The sequence below is a fragment of the Dermacentor andersoni genome, chromosome 2, assembly GCF_023375885.2.
Source record: "Dermacentor andersoni chromosome 2, qqDerAnde1_hic_scaffold, whole genome shotgun sequence".
Lineage (NCBI taxonomy): Eukaryota > Metazoa > Arthropoda > Arachnida > Ixodida > Ixodidae > Dermacentor > Dermacentor andersoni.
Genome location: NC_092815.1, coordinates 47,760,395 through 47,776,199, shown reverse-complemented (window position 1 = coordinate 47,776,199; position 15,805 = coordinate 47,760,395). Strand labels below are relative to the sequence as shown.

The window sequence follows — 15,805 nt, the reverse complement described above, 5'->3', positions numbered from 1 at the left end:
ATTGGAGACCACCAGCACAGACCAAGTCGCACTTACCCAGTATTCCAATTTGGTGCCAAAGCATTTCTTCGAACAGCAGTACCTGGTACCTAGTTTCATGTCTACAGTGATCTATGTTGATGTGAAAGAAGTTAGTTGAAGACCAACGTGTATGCCCGTATTGCCACATACATAGTGAACCAAATTTGTTGGACGGTTTGTTTCAAACCCTGTTACCTCAGCACAGCAGCTTGATGCACTACCCACTCGACCACTGACTACCCAGTAACCAACATGGGCAGGAATATGATTAGATAAAAGCACACATAAATACAAATGTACAAACATACGTGGATAGCCCCTGGAAAGTGTGTGAAGTACCCAAAGGGTGCTAACACATTAAAAAGCTACACGTATGGGCTCATAATGTGACAGATTGTGAGAGCAAATAGTGTATCCGTTTAAGACTCCATTCATATAGCTTAATATTAATAATATGCGATTCATATAATATGTAATTCACAGCAAGAACCTCAGCATATCTGATACCTCAATTTTTGATGGCTGAAATGTATGATTGCGCAGGAGGTTGCCCGCGTTTGCCTATGAAGATAAATTCTTTGGTTTTGTGTTAATGATTAACTTTTTTAGTTTTGTATACAAATCTAATGCTTCCATAACCTTATTCACCTCTGCAAAAGCCTCATTAGGAATGAAGAAACTACCAAAATGCTGGTATCATCAGCATACATTGCAAATTTAGGAACAGGAGAAAGAAACTCTGTATATACAGTGCAGGAACAGAGAACACTCAGATATGCAGCTCTCACTTTTCTGGTGCCCTAGCGGCAACTGCCTGTGGAAGCGATATCAGTGCATGGCACAGGTATGTAAAGTTTGACATAACTACCAACTCCAAGTTATCTGCTGCAACTCTAGATGATTTTACACTTGCCGGAGGAAAACATCTAGATGTACTCTGAACTCATGTGTTCTGTTTAACAGTGAACTGCACTATAAATGTTAAAATGTAAGAGGTGAAGAATGCTCCCTTGAGAAACTTTGGAAATGGTCATTTTAGCCAACATTACATCATGTATGGAAATGTGTTGGCACCTGTTTGATAACATTAAAAAAGTGTGAAAGACAGCAGGCATATACCATAGTGGCTTAATTTATTTACATGAATACTGTGGTTTAGATGCTCAAACGCGAAGTAAAATCAATAAATACCGACAAATTTCTTCTTAACAAAGAATATACAAACTTCTTTACAGTTGTCCAGAGTGCCTTAATACAGAGCACCACACAGAAGTCCTTGGGTCGATACGTTGCACCTATATGCCTATGGATGACTCACGATATCCTACGCATACTGAAGGAGAAAGAAAAATAGCACGAGAAGTGGGAACGTGCTAAAACCAATAATTATTATCTAAGCCAGTTTAAGTGTTTCAGGAACCTGTCAGTGTCTCTACTGCGTAAAAGAAAACAAGAATACTACTCTTCTCTTATCATTAATGCTCAGGGCAATACAGGTAAAATTTGGGATATTCTAACAGATGCAGTAGGGCTTCGTTCAGAGCAGCGTATATTGCCTGTTGTACTTGACCAGGAAACAGTAGATGAATTTAATGAGTATTTTGTAAGCATAGGGCAGCAACTAGCAAACCAACTTCCTCAAGTCACCGATCGAATGTACGCAGTCTGTCCAATCAGTGGTGAATACTATGGTAATAGAGGATATCACAATGGATGAAATAATAGCAGTTGTTAATGGGCTAAAAACTAAGGCAGCTGGGCTTGACAAGATACCTGTTAAGCTAATTAAGGACAACATTGACATATTAACGGGTCCCCTCCTTCACCTACTTAATCACTCTCTTGATTCCGAAATGTATCCCTCAGAATTAAAAACAGTAAATGTAGTTCCCATTTATAAGGACGAAGATCATTCTAATCCATCAAGTTATCGGCCAATTTCAATTAATAGCATTATCAACACAGTTTTTGAAAAGATACTCTCCGTGCACATAAACAAATTCATATCCAAATACAATTACTGAGCCCCCACCATCATGGTTTCAGACCTCAGAAATCTACTCCTTCCGCTGTTTTCACCCTGACACCCCTACTGCATACGGCTCTCCAGCAGAATAAAATTGTGGTCGTTGTCTATCTCGACATAAAAAAGGCCTTCGATACAGTTGACCATCAGATATTACTCAAGAAGATTAACAATCTAGGGTTTAGGGGTAAAATCCTGAACTTGCTTCGAAGCTACTTCAGTAACCGCAAGCAGCAAGTAATACTTAAATATTATACATCTACTTCACAAACTGTACTAACTGGTGTGCCACAGGGTTCTGTTCTTGGGCCCATGCTTTTCTCATTTTACATAAATGATTTCCCTGCAACGCTTAGGCATTCACAGGCTTTAATGTATGCTGACGACACCGCTCTTCTATTTACTGGAGACAGTCTGCTCGATATACAGAATAAAATAAATGCAGCGTTAGATAATGTTTTTAAGTGGTTCACGTCCAATGAGCTGACCCTTAATCTTAATATTGAAACCAATAATCCACTCTCAATTACTTTATTTAAAATCCCATTATGAAATACAAGAGCTGCAACTAATCAGTGTTTTAATTTGCCTCCATGTCATGATGCCTCCATGATGCTTTGCATCAACAAAAAATCTGTAAATGTGTAATAAATGTGTAATTCTATTTTAATATCAACCCTTACTTTTGAGACTGGACACACACTATTCCCACATTATGCACATAGCTAAAGAAATTACTAGGCTTGATGCCTCTGCAATTTCTGACTCACTATATTTAGTTTCGAGCTTTTGCAAACAGGCCTTGCTTGAAAACTCTTCCTCTAATCATCCAAACAAGACAGAACTTGAAGGAAGATGGAAACTTAAGGAGTAGTCAAGCAACGAATGTCACTTTAAGCTGTAGAAACATGACAATGGCCCAAGAGCTGTGCTGTCGTCTCTGCACTCATTTTTGGTAGAAGGGCAAAGGCGGCGAGCTGAGTGGTGGCTGCAGTGGCCAGTGTGGTAGGCTTCCAGAACGACACTGCACATGCCAAGCTTACACCTCAAGCACCCACCTCCCAACTTTATTTCCTTCTGAACGCTGACCAAAACTGCCGGTGGGCGCTACAAGACAAGGGGACTTGTCTTTATTAGGGCAGTAACTGCTTTCCTTAGCAGCATTGTTACGTTTGCGTAGTTCACTCTCCCCCATCATCAATGGGGGAGGAGGAAGAGAATAGGCTGAGGCGTGGTGTGGCGTAGCTACTAACATCAATTAAAAAAAAAAAAAGAGTAGGTAGTAGACGGGCCGGAAAGGACCTGTGGAGGGACAAATGGAACTTTGGAGGTATGAGACTAAAGGCAAACAACTGGTTTTGGGTTCTATTGTGCAATGGAGATAACTTACACCAGAAAATGATTTACAGACGTAGGTAGGTGCGGCCAATCCAGTGTCTGGTTTTCTAAGAAAGCAGGAACTATTCACCCAGATATACCAATGTGCTCCCAAACATAAGCAATGTTCTACAGGATACTATGCAGTCTTATAAAGCAATGAGCGCCTTAAAAAAGCGCTCCTGGTTATACCAAGAGTCCCACATTGCTGCAACAGAAACTTTAGAGACATATTAGTACATGCAAAAATAAACGCTCAGTGGACTGTCATCATAGCAGCCTGTGCTCATCCAAGGTGCAAGACCTGCAATATGCGACCTGACCTGCGAACACCTTCATCATCATCATCATCATCAGCCTGATTACGCCCACTGCAGGGCAAAGGCCTCTCCCATACTTCTCCAACTACCCCGGTCATGTACTAATTGTGGCCATGTTGTCCCTGCAAACTTCTTTATCTCATCCGCCCACCTAACTTTCTGCCGCCCTCTGCTACGCTTCCCTTCCCTTGGAATCCAGTCCGTAACCCTTAATGACCATCGGTTATCTTCCCTCCTCATTACATGTCCAGCCCATGCCCATTTCTTTTTCTTGATTTCAACTAAAATATCAGTAACTCGCGTTTGTTCTCTCACCCAACCTGCTCTTTTATTATCCCTTAACGTTACACCTATCATTCTTCTTTCCATACCTCGTTGCGTCGTCCTCAATTTAAGTAGAACTGTTTTCGTAAGCCTCCAGGTTTCTGCCCCGTACGTGAGTACTGGTAAGACACAGCTGTTATATACCTTTCTCTTGAGGGATAATGGCAACCTGCTGTTCATGATCTGAGAATGCCTGCCAAACGCACCCCAGCCCATTCTTATTCTTCTGATTATTTCAGTCTCATGATCCGGATCCGCAGTTACTACCTGTCCTAAGTAGATGTATTGCCTTGCCATTTCCAGTGCCTCACTACCTATCATAAACTGCTGTTCTCTTCCGAGACGGTTAAATATTACTTTAGTTTTGTGCAGATAAATTTTTAGACCCACCCTTCGGCTTTGCCTCTCCAAGTCAGTGAGCATGCATTGCAGTTGGTCCCCTGAGTTACTAAGCAAGGCAATATCATCAGCGAATCGCAAGTTACTAAGGTATTCTCCATTAACTCTTATCCCCAAATCTTCCCAATCCAGGTCTCTGAATACCTCCTGTAAACACGCTGTGAATACAATTGGAGAGATCGTATCTCCCTGCCTGATGCCTTTCTTTATTGGGTTTTTGTTGCTTTCTTGCGGATTTAAAAAAAGATATCCGCGTGTTGATAAAATTGCATAAACAGGCCTGCAGTGTGGCCTGATCCCAATGACCAGAACCGGTAACGCACTCCCTCACCAGAGCAGGATTTGCCACCCTGGTGCAGTACTTGGCCACAACCTCCTATATGAACACAACGATATGAACGCGAACACCTTCAATATGACATAAAAGGTAAAAGCACTGCATCCAAGCGATTGTACACACAAAATCAGTTGAAACGTTATCTACAGGCTGGAATATTCACTGCACCACAAACAATATATTGATGAACCGGAACAGCAATTTAACTTTAGACTAGATGGGCACTGTGCCAACATGGCCAAGAAACTTTCTAATGTGGTGGCACAGCACTTTGATCTGTCGGGTGATAATTTCGATGAAATTAAACTTTATATCCTGCAGTCAAACTTCCATTCTCCGAGAGATAGAAAATATAGGCAGTCATATCTAATTCACAAGTTAAATATACCACAGCCGAAAGGCATAAATGTTTCAAAGGGAGCTCCTGAATCAATTTGTTATAGTAATCGCACAATTATACCCAGTAGTCCATGACTGTTACCTTTTTTTTCTTTTAATTTCCAGATGTGTGTAGTGCACTTGTACACAATACCGAAAAAATATAACCTGTTACAATTACTACATTCAATACTGTAATTGATTACAGCTCTCAGTTACTGTCCTGCAAAAGTTGCTTGATTACTTCTGCATTACTTTCCTCTGAACTTTTGCATAGTACTGTAAACAGAATGAGCTGGCCAGGCCTTTTCAGTGCATCCTCTGCAGCCCTTCATACATTGCTTGTCTGCACTACCAATTGCTTTTAAAAAATTCCACTTGTGCATCGGCCCTTGTTTTTGTTATGAAAACATGAGCAAGGACACTGAAAACTGGTTCTAGGAGAGAGGTTAGCTGGATGTATGCCCTGTGGGTAGGGTGGTGGTGTAACGTATAGGGAAATTGTGCACAATGTTTTGGTTATTCAGCACTGGGTCCTCTATAAAGCACAGTGCTTCATTGTTGGGACTTGGAGAAGACGCTCCTGGTTGGGCAAACGAAAACCTGAAGAAAAAGTCATTCATATGTGATCTCGTGGCATTCTTATCCTATGTGACCTTCACTATCGAGCCATACCATCACCTGTTCAATTCATTAGCCAACATCTGGTCGAGCTTTCCAAGCCCCTTAGTTTGCTTATGTGAACATACACATTCACAAGGCTGCGGCGTGGTATGATTTTGGGCATTCTGCTGTAGTTGTCTCCAGATTTGGATTCTCAAAACTGTGTTGCCTGTTACAGCTTGTCTCGTCAATAAAGTAAGTGGTTACATGTATAGTTGGTAACTGGAAAAAGTAACTGAGTTATAGTGAGCATTACAGAGTAAGCAAACAAAGTAGTTAAATTAGAAAATTACCCAAAAATATAATTGATTACTAGTAATAATGCACATTTAATTTGTTACGTACTAGTCTGATGCGTATGCATGTCCTTCCATTTTTCATTTGTACCCTTGAAGGGCCCCTCACCAGGTCTGGCAATATTGAGCTGACACACGCAGAGCATACATTGCGCGATAACAATCGTGTATGCAAAGTATTACATTGCTATGCGCTGCGGAAAGATCTGAAATCTCAATCCGAACGCCGTTTCCCTCTTCACTCGTGGCTGCCGCGCTCCAAGCCGGACGGTGACGTAATTGTGCCTCTGTGCCTACGTAATCGTGTCCGCAGTGGGACGTCGCTCATGGTGACACGGGACTTCGAGAATTATTCAAGGCAACATCTGTTATCTGTGTGATCTGTTGCTTGAATTGACGAATTGAAGTTTAGAGAAATAAAACACACAAACGGAATGTCTGCATGTTTTTTTGTTTTACTTCGCACCAAAGCAAGAGCGATGTACTTCGGCTTCGTCTGCTTGTTCCCACGGTTGTACGGTCACGTGCGCAGGTACCGAAACTGTGCCAGTTTCTACCGTGTTCCAGCGCGTGATCACGCTCTGCGATCCGCTTCTTCTGTCTCGGTATTCGTGTAGCACTGAATTATACCGCTAGTCATGTTTCCTTGCGCACAGCACGCAAAACCGTGCGCTGCACGAACGAGACAACAGCTCGCGCGAGACGCCATCGACAGGAGTGCGTAGCGTCGAAAAAAAAAAAAAAAAAGGCGAGGAGCAAGAAAACAAAAATGAAGGCGGGGCCTGTGATGTATGCGTCACGCAATCCTCTCAGTACGGTATAGGAGAACACAGGGAAGGAATTTCGCTTGCGTAGGCTAGACGGAGTGAATGGAGGGAGCGTCTTGCTTGGCAGTGGAGCTCGCCTGCTGAAATCATGGGTTCCCAGCACTGAAATGTTTCTATCTCGGCTATTAATGAGCCGATTTGAAAAATTTTTGCTGCAGAATGCTCCCTAGAGGACACGTGACAACTTCCAGCATATAACCAAAATTTGGTCTGGGGCCTGGTGAGGGGCCCTTTAACCGAACCAGAGTCTTCCTAATACCTTTTTCTGTTGAAGAACTCTGACAGAACACAGGGTGCTACCAAGTTTTCATCTTCCCCTCTTCCCACCTCTTTAGAACTCCAGAGAGATTATTTAAATAGTTGCTGCTTTCTTAGAAAAACAGACACTGAATTGGCCGCACCTACCTACATCCATAAGTTATTTCCCGTCTCTGATTGTTACCTCCACTCCTTGATAGTGTCCAAGACCAGTATTCCCACTGCTTGCCTTTACTCTCATAACTCAAAACTTCCTTTTGTCCCTCCCCATTTCATTACCAGTCTCTCTACTGCCTCCTTTTTGACGTTAGCTATGCCACACCACTCTCCAGCTCATTCTCCTCCTCCCCTATTGAGTGTGTGGGAGAGTGAGCTATGCATACATAAAAATGTTGCTAAGGAAAGCTGTTGCTGCCCTGACAAAGACAAGTCCCCTTATTGAAACGTTGGCTTAAAGCAACATTCCTCGTTCGACTACTCCTCATCGTTCTAATGACGCAGCTCTAGATGGCTAATACACCTGTCTCCAGATTTTTCATACACCAAAGTGGGACAAGGCGAGTTGGAGGTAGAAATGAAATGAGATTAAAAATTTATCTGAAGTTTTGTTTGTGTGAAGAGAAACACTTTTTCAAGTTCTTCTGTAAACTTGCACTTGTGTTTAACTTTGTGTTTCACTTTGCGTTTCAGTGCACTTGCATTGGCTCGTTAGCCAATGTATTGAAAAGTTCTATTAGTTGGATCAAGAAAACATATCAGCCGTAAGTGGTCATCCTTTCTAGGAGGGCTGCTATCTTAAAACACTTTGGAAAGAACTGTTTGCTTGCCCTTGCAAGGTTGATCAAAATCATGCTCGCGTCAGCAAAAGCTCCTTTCTAACCAATCGTGCAAGGGCAAGTGAACGGTTTGCTTTCTGTACCATTACAAAATGCTGGTGTTGCTGTCTTACTTCCAGCACTGTTTTGCTTTGCTGCCTGCCTCTCGAGTCCTTTTGAAAGTGGCACCACCCCAACTGAGAATGTGAACAGCCAATTGGGCCCCACAGGGCAGGTCACGGTGGGGTAGGCATTTCAGGACGATTTGGGGGTCTGTAGAGAACAAAGCGGGACAAAATGCCGTCCTCCATGTAAGTTGTGAGACAATGGGACCATGGCGATAAAAGCAGGACATGTCCCTCCGTAGTCTGGACGTCTGGTTGCCTTAACTAAAGTGCTCTAGAGCTAGCAAATTTATGTAGTGGCACTTGTGCACCAGTTTAGGAAGAACATACATTCAAAGGAATTTTTTTAATTATGCGTTAATAGCAGTGCTATAGGCATTGAATGAATGACTAAGAGGCTGTAGAAGTTTCTCGCTTGTCTTAGCAACCCTCTTTGCAGTCACTCTCTCCTCCTCACGGTGTACTTTAATATACTCTGTCTTACAAATGTGGTGCAGTGCTTTAGAAGATACAAAAAGCTACAGGTCATATCAGCCAGGCAACAAAGCAAACCAAAAGGTGAATGGGTCTTTATTGTCCGTCACTGATAGTCCTACCCATGACACCGACTGAAAGAAAAGCTTTAGGGGAGAATCAGTGGTGCACATTAATCTCCTCCTCCTTTCTCAGAACATGCAGCCCGCTCTTATCCCTTGTCCTTCTACCAGTTGACAGCTTTTATCCTGGTGTTGTCATGCGCGTAGCCCTACTGGTGTCGCGGCGTGCAGAGAAGGTACTGCAAAAGCGCAGAGAGAAGCACAGGATTATTTTTTGAATTTGTGGCTACCTTGAAAAGTGCAACCCTGGCATACTCATCAGATATTATTTTCACAATATTCAAGTTTGTAGAAAATGTGTTCAAAATGTTAAAGGCGATGTAGAGACAGCACTGCCCACCAACTGAACGCTGCAGTCCAATAACACCATTCAGTCATTCCTGCAATGAAGCGAGCGGTTTGCAAACCACGTGTTCAGTTTTGCACATTTAGGTAGGAAATCAAGGGGGAATGTTGAGTAGAGCAACATTTGAGGAAAGCTGGTTTGAATTCAGGGTACCCTTCTCTGTCCAGAAAAGCGGGACTGGCTCTAAAGGGGGACAGAGAGCGCACTCGACCTTCCAATATTTTCTCCTGTTGTTCCTCCGTCACCCCCCCCCCTCCTCTCTTTCCACCATGTAGTGCCACGTGATGAATTGCCCTCGTGTTCTCCCAATCAAAATTGAGGTCGATGGTCTGCTCCCTCCTCACCAGAAATATCTTGGTATCGCCCCTGCAGCCAAGCCATGAAAGTTTTTCAGGCGGATTTGAATGTCGAGTCTGCGATGACAGGGATCTGTCGATGTCTAGTCATTTGCTTTAGACACGTGGTGTCATCACTGCACCTTGGCCGTGAGTCCAAGTGTGTACAGTGCACTGTGATAGGGAAATTGGTGGTTTACTTTGTGCCTGCCTTATTTTTGAAGCGCGAGACAGTCTCGTTAGTGCAGATTGCCAGCCAGCCATTTTCTGGAAAAGCCATTCTGGCTAAAAGAGGGCAAAATTCTGTGCTTGTCAGGCATTGAATGTTACAGTGGATTTTCTATGAAAGTGACTATGATGTACTTGAGTTTCCCATATACATGTGCATAAGCTTCTAGATCATAATTTCTCTTCGTTTGCTTTTCCTTATTCTCCCCTTACCAATCAGCAAATAACAATGGCTTATATATATAGATATACACCTCTATGCATGGTTTGTGCACTTCAACATGGTATACTATTTTTCAAGCCAGGTAACATCAAATGTCTCCCAAACATTAGAATCGGTGGCGTTATTGCATGCATTTTACCCTACACAACCTGTGCAGACACTCTGCATGGCTACCTGCACAGCTTTGTAATAATAATAGTATTACATAATTTTTTTAGATGAAAAGACACTGATTGATGCAATGGCACCGAGTGCAATGATGCTGAAAAGACGCAGTGGTGCTGAATGAGTTTGAATTCACAATGTATGCTTTTTAACTCTCTTACAAGACAAACTAAAAATACACAATGGAGTTTGTGTTCTGCAGCTTCAGGTGCTAATGTGCGCAGAGCTTTTAACAGAATTGAAGGAATCTGATGTTATATTTATTGGACCAGTGAATGACAATACGGCATCAATGCATGAAACTTCTATATACTTATATATTATAAAATGAGAGAGAAAGAGACTGAAAGAGAATGTAATATTCATATTGAACTTTCAATCAGTTCTCGAAGAGGCCTGATTCGAAGCATAGCATCAGTGTTCCCAGTGTGATGTACGTCTGGTTTGTACCTGTTTTCACCACAACAGCAATAGGCTGGTACTGAAGAAGTGATGCGTATCTTACACTTGTTTATTATATATATTTTTTTCATTTGCACAGCAGCAACAGGTTGCTTGGACGGCTGTTGCAACAGCCATCATTATGCTCTGTTTAATCCCGCCTAGTATTGCCGAAGCTGTGGCTGATGCATGAACAGTGAAGGGCTACAGATAATATGCAGAATCAAAATGATTCAAAAAATAAAGAGCCACTTAAATACGAAAGCTATTTCTGAAAATTTAGCAGTTCAAGTGTGGATTGAGAAGATTGTGCCATATCTATATAGCAGGAAGAAAGTTTCACCATGAAGAGCATTAAACTAGGGGTTAGTATTCTTTTGCATGCATATGAAATCGAAAGTAATCAGAGTACAAATTTCGTAATTCAGAACTTCAGTTGCACGCTGCAAGCGCTTGTCGTCCAGTCTGATAGGGCAATGTGCCAATCAGAGAGCCATGTGGAGGTTCTTACCACGTTTGTGAGCACCTTTACTGGGTTTTGTTTGAGCGAGTCGCAGAGCGATTCCTATTCTTTCATTTCGGACTGTACTACTTTGCGGACTTTCTCTAGTAGGCGTACTTGGTTAGCCTGTTCTGCTCAAGAGCCTTGACTCGCGACCTAGTCGGTTGCTCCCACACACCCCCACATTAAAGCATTCCGAGACTTGGGGCTCGCAATACAACCATTTGATGAGATTGAGGAAGTCCAACACTATGGCATTTGAAAACCAATTTCACGAACGGTTTGGTCTTCGTATAGATCCAAAGAACGAAGTACATCGACAGGATCCGTTTGACCAGCTGTTGCCGTGCATGACGTGAACGTGTCTCCACACTGCGAAGACACACAGAGAACACTGCGTTAGCCCCGTTTCGTATCGTCTAATAAGCTAATAACATCGTAACAAAGTAATCAGCGTGTCGATCTTGGCCTTGTTCTCGAGTGAAATGGCGCAACCCGCTCTGGGGGATCGGCCATAAGTCAGTCAGTGAATGTTTTGTGGCGGGAAAGGCATAATCGTTTCGGATATTTTTGTGACTGGAGAATTGCAGTTGAAAAAGGCTTGCCCGAGTAGTTTCCGTCGTGGCGGAGCATACCACGGTTTCATTTGAACTTGTCCCGCAAGAGTCGGCGAAAATAAAACAAGGAAACACTTCTAACAACTCAAAAAGCTAAGAATTGATCGCGTATCCGCGCGGCTTAGCGTTAGGAGCGCACTTTGACCCACACGAAACCTATGCAAACTTAGAACGTCCGCATTCAAGTGGTAGAGGTATAGTTTAAGAACGGCTTTTGAGGCGCCATTTCCGAGCGCCCGGATAGCTCAGTCGGTAGAGCGTTAGGCTTTTAACCTAACGGTCCGGGGTTCGAGCCCCCGTTCGGGCGCATTTTTTTTCTTTTTTTTTAACAATGATTCAGCATTGCGTACTTCATGTACATTTTCAGGAGATACGAAGAGACGGCGTTAGATTCATAAGTTGATAGAGCCGAACGTAGGTACGAGATCTTATCGTACGTTTCCACCCACTAAAACACATTTTCACTCGCTCTTTCGCAAGCGAAAATAAGACTGAACCATTTCAAATTCTAAATATTCTTGTTTTTTTTTTCTGTGTGTAGATAACCAACCCCCTAGTGGAGATCAGTGAGATAACCTTTCGCATAAACACCTTCGCGGTGCGCTCGAACTGCCGTTTAGAAAAGTTATTAAGCGTTTTTGAAATTTGCGCTCTTTCTTTTTCGTTCTAGCAATATGTACGCGCGCAATTTAATTCCTCAAACAAACGGCTATTGCTTTATTTGCTATCATGTTTGTTTATGTGCGCGTCAAAAAAAAAAAAAAATGCATGTTCTTATTTTCCTGCGAATAAAAAAATAGCAGGGATTTCACATATTGAGTGAACTACGGCAACTATACGGGTGACGTGTACATAAAATTCGAAGTGTCTAGTGCACTAGTTATCCATTTAAAAAATAATTCCTGAGTACTGGTGCTCTCAGAGCTTTTCTAGTAGTTGCTGTTCCCTGTCTCCTTGGTGAACTGTGCAAGACATGGTTTATATTCCGTTAGAGCAAGAAGCATGTGCGTGACTAATTAATTTTTTTTTTCATCTCTATAGCTTTATTACAGCTTTAACGTTCTATCAACAGGGCAAGGACACCAGAGGTGGCAGAAGAGAGAACAGATCGCTGACTTCCAACAGTTTATTTTCTTTTCAGAAAGCATCGCTAGTATTGACACACCAGCACACCAACCATGCGTAGAACGCCGCGACAGAACCACACAAAATTCAACGTGGTGGATGGCCCGAGGTATCAGACCTCCCCGTCAGTGAGCGCGACAGAGGGAGTACTGAGGCACCCACCCTTCTAAACATAAAAATTTTCCCGCTTCAATTATCTCACCCGCGACACGATCCCTGCGGGTGTACTACAGTTTCTATTTTATTTTTAAATCCTGGCTTGCATCCACACGTGTAGCAGTGGGCAGAAAGCCAAACCTGTTTTGCACGGTCAGCATTGTTCATGTGTGCTTTCAGCCTTTCATTTACGCATCGGCTCGTCTGTCTGATGTAATATTTACCACAGGACAGGGGGGTTCGATATGCCACGTTGTTTGTGCAGTCTATAAATCTATTTTGGTGTCCGATAAGGCACCCTCGTTTGGGCCTAGATGCTGGGACGGTTGGTCGGACGGTCAAAGGTTGCCTAATTTTTCCGGGGCAGAGAAAACCACTTTGACGTTAACACGCTGGGCGACCGTGTTCAGATGGCGCGCTATTCAATTCACGTACGGAAATACTGGAGTTTTTTTTGTCTATACCGAGTTTGTCCATGGAGATTTACATTCACCACAGACAAAAAGCTGCGCAGCAGGCCTTCTACAGTAGAGACTTGTACAGGAGTTGGAAGCCTGCCGAAGTTAACAGTTCAGTTGGCTCCCGAAACGATTACAACGAAGGCGCCAAATAAAACAACGGACGAAGAAAAGAGACGAGACAACCACGTAGACGAGACAACCACGTAGGCGCCTACGTGGTTGTCTCGTGTCTCCTTCCTTCGTCCGTTTTATTTGGCGCCTTCGTTGTAATCATGCATAACCAACTCGCCCACCAGCACGTGCTCAGTGCTCACGAAAGCTGTCGATCATTTTGTGTTCGTAGGAATTGCTTAAGGAATGTTTAAAACGTGAGTTAACGATGCCGCGTTTTACTAGCTTAGAGTGCGCGGAGTTGAATTACAGCCTTTGTAGAAAGTTATTTATCCAGGCGTTTCAGTATGCATTCCGCCGTTATTCGCTGTATTTCCCAAATTCCTACCAGAACTGTACAAGCTACCTACTTTCAAAATTCGCTGAAAATACTAGGGATGTTATATTTAATGTGTGGTGCAATTTTTGTGTTTCTGGATTAAATATCGATGGACAGAATTACAGAACGCTTGTTTTTTTTTTTTTTTGTTGCTTATTTTTATGTGTCATACGAGGTTCGTAGCCCGTTTCTGCGGTGTCCTCGGTGAACTTCACGTGGCACCTTGTTTGTATTTCGTGGAAACAACGGGCACGTTATGGCTAATTTGTACGCATAGTTCGAAATACGTGGCTAAATTGAGACATTTGCAGTAAATTGCGTAAGCAAGTGCGGATTATTATAACTGCGTTTTACAAGCCGCGCAAAATTTAGCTCGCCGCCATGACATAACCACGAATGCCTCAGAGATAAAGCTTGACAAAAATGGGTGGACCTCTAATGCCAAATCTATGTGCGAAGTGAAACACGCGTGAATCCAATACAGCTTTTGCAAAGCTATCTTTAGGCAAGTGTTCGGAAGTGTGACGCTGCTGTTATCAGCTGCGGTTGCCAATGTCCCGAGGAAACTCTTAATTACACACACACACACACACACACACACACACACACACACACACACACACGCACACGCACACGCCCACACACACACACACACACACACACACACATATATATATATATATATATATATATATATATATATATATATATATATATATATATATATATATATATATAATGCGTTATACAACGTTCCTCGGTGTCGTCACTGAACTAAACGAGACACCTTGTTTCTGTTTGATGAAACTAAGGGTCAACTAAGGGTCAGGTGACGGGAGATATGCAGGAAACGTTCAGAGCCGGTGGGCTTATTGCGGCTTTTGCAATAAATCGCTCATGCAAGCGCTCCGCAGCGTTATCAGTGTTTTACGGGTGGCGCAAAATTTAGCATGCTGTCCTGATATAACTAAAAAAGCCACGTGGATTAAACTTGGCAGGGATCTGGGGAATGCTACGGCAAATTAGCGTACGAAATAAAAATGTCTATGAATTAAATACAACCTTCTGCAAGAAGATTCTTAAACATGGGCTCGAAAGCGTTGTGCTAATTTTTTACAGTATGTTTCCCAGTGTCCTTAGGGAGCTCTACGCTGCACAGAATTTTCATTTGGGAGAAATAACGGCACGGTATGGATTGTGTGTACGCAAAATTTATATTGTTTCGTTTGATTACGTTCTGTGCAATAAATTGCGTAATAAAGCGCTCCAGAGGATAGATGATTGACTTTTACAAGCGACTCAAGATTCTGCAAGCAGCCGTGTCATAACTACTGATGCCATCAAGATCAAACGTGGGCATAATAGGTGAACCACCATGGAAAACTTGCTTGTGAAGTTAAATGCCTCTGGGTCAGATACAGCTTTCGCAAAACAATTCTGAGAAAGTGTTTCGAATTGTCATGCTGCTGGTCTTGGCTACGTTCCTCACTGCCCGGTAAAAGACTGCGTTGCGTAATATTGATACTTCATAGAAATGTGGGGCCTCTTTGTTGCAATGCGTCCCATAATTATTGCGCTACTGGCCTAATTAGCAGCGTTACGAAAAAATAATGAATCCTCGATTTTTTATTTTATTTCGTTGAGTGATACGTTCTCCCGGTGTGCTTGATGAACTAACCGAGGCACCTTGTTTCTGTTTGGTGAGAGTGGGCCAGGCAATGGGTGATAAGGCAAAGTTCAAAGTGGGTGTGGCCATTGCGGCTTTTGCAATAAATTCTACAAGTGCTCTGGAGCGTTGTAAGTGTACACTACGAGTGGTGCAAAGTTTAGCCCGTTTTAAGACCCTTTTGACTTTCTTTAGCCCGTTTCCTTGGCAGAATGACTAATTCCACCGAGGCTAAATATAGCTAAAATGGGGGGAAGACTAAGGCAAATATTTATGCGAATGTAAATG

General features: G+C 42.7%; 1 long non-coding RNA gene and 1 other non-coding gene across 2 annotated transcripts; one reads left to right on the top strand and one right to left on the bottom strand.

Moving 5' to 3' along the window:
- Window positions 1-8,717: 8,717 nt before the first annotated feature.
- Window positions 8,718-12,615, bottom strand: LOC129387795 (uncharacterized). Its single transcript, XR_008614968.1, has 2 exons — window positions 11,012-12,615; window positions 8,718-8,941 (listed from the first exon to the last, which is right to left on the bottom strand). It is a non-coding gene; the product is annotated as an uncharacterized lncRNA (long non-coding RNA).
- Window positions 11,854-11,926, top strand: TRNAK-UUU (transfer RNA lysine (anticodon UUU)). Its single transcript has one exon. It is a non-coding gene; the product is annotated as a tRNA-Lys (tRNA).
- Window positions 12,616-15,805: the final 3,190 nt, after the last annotated feature.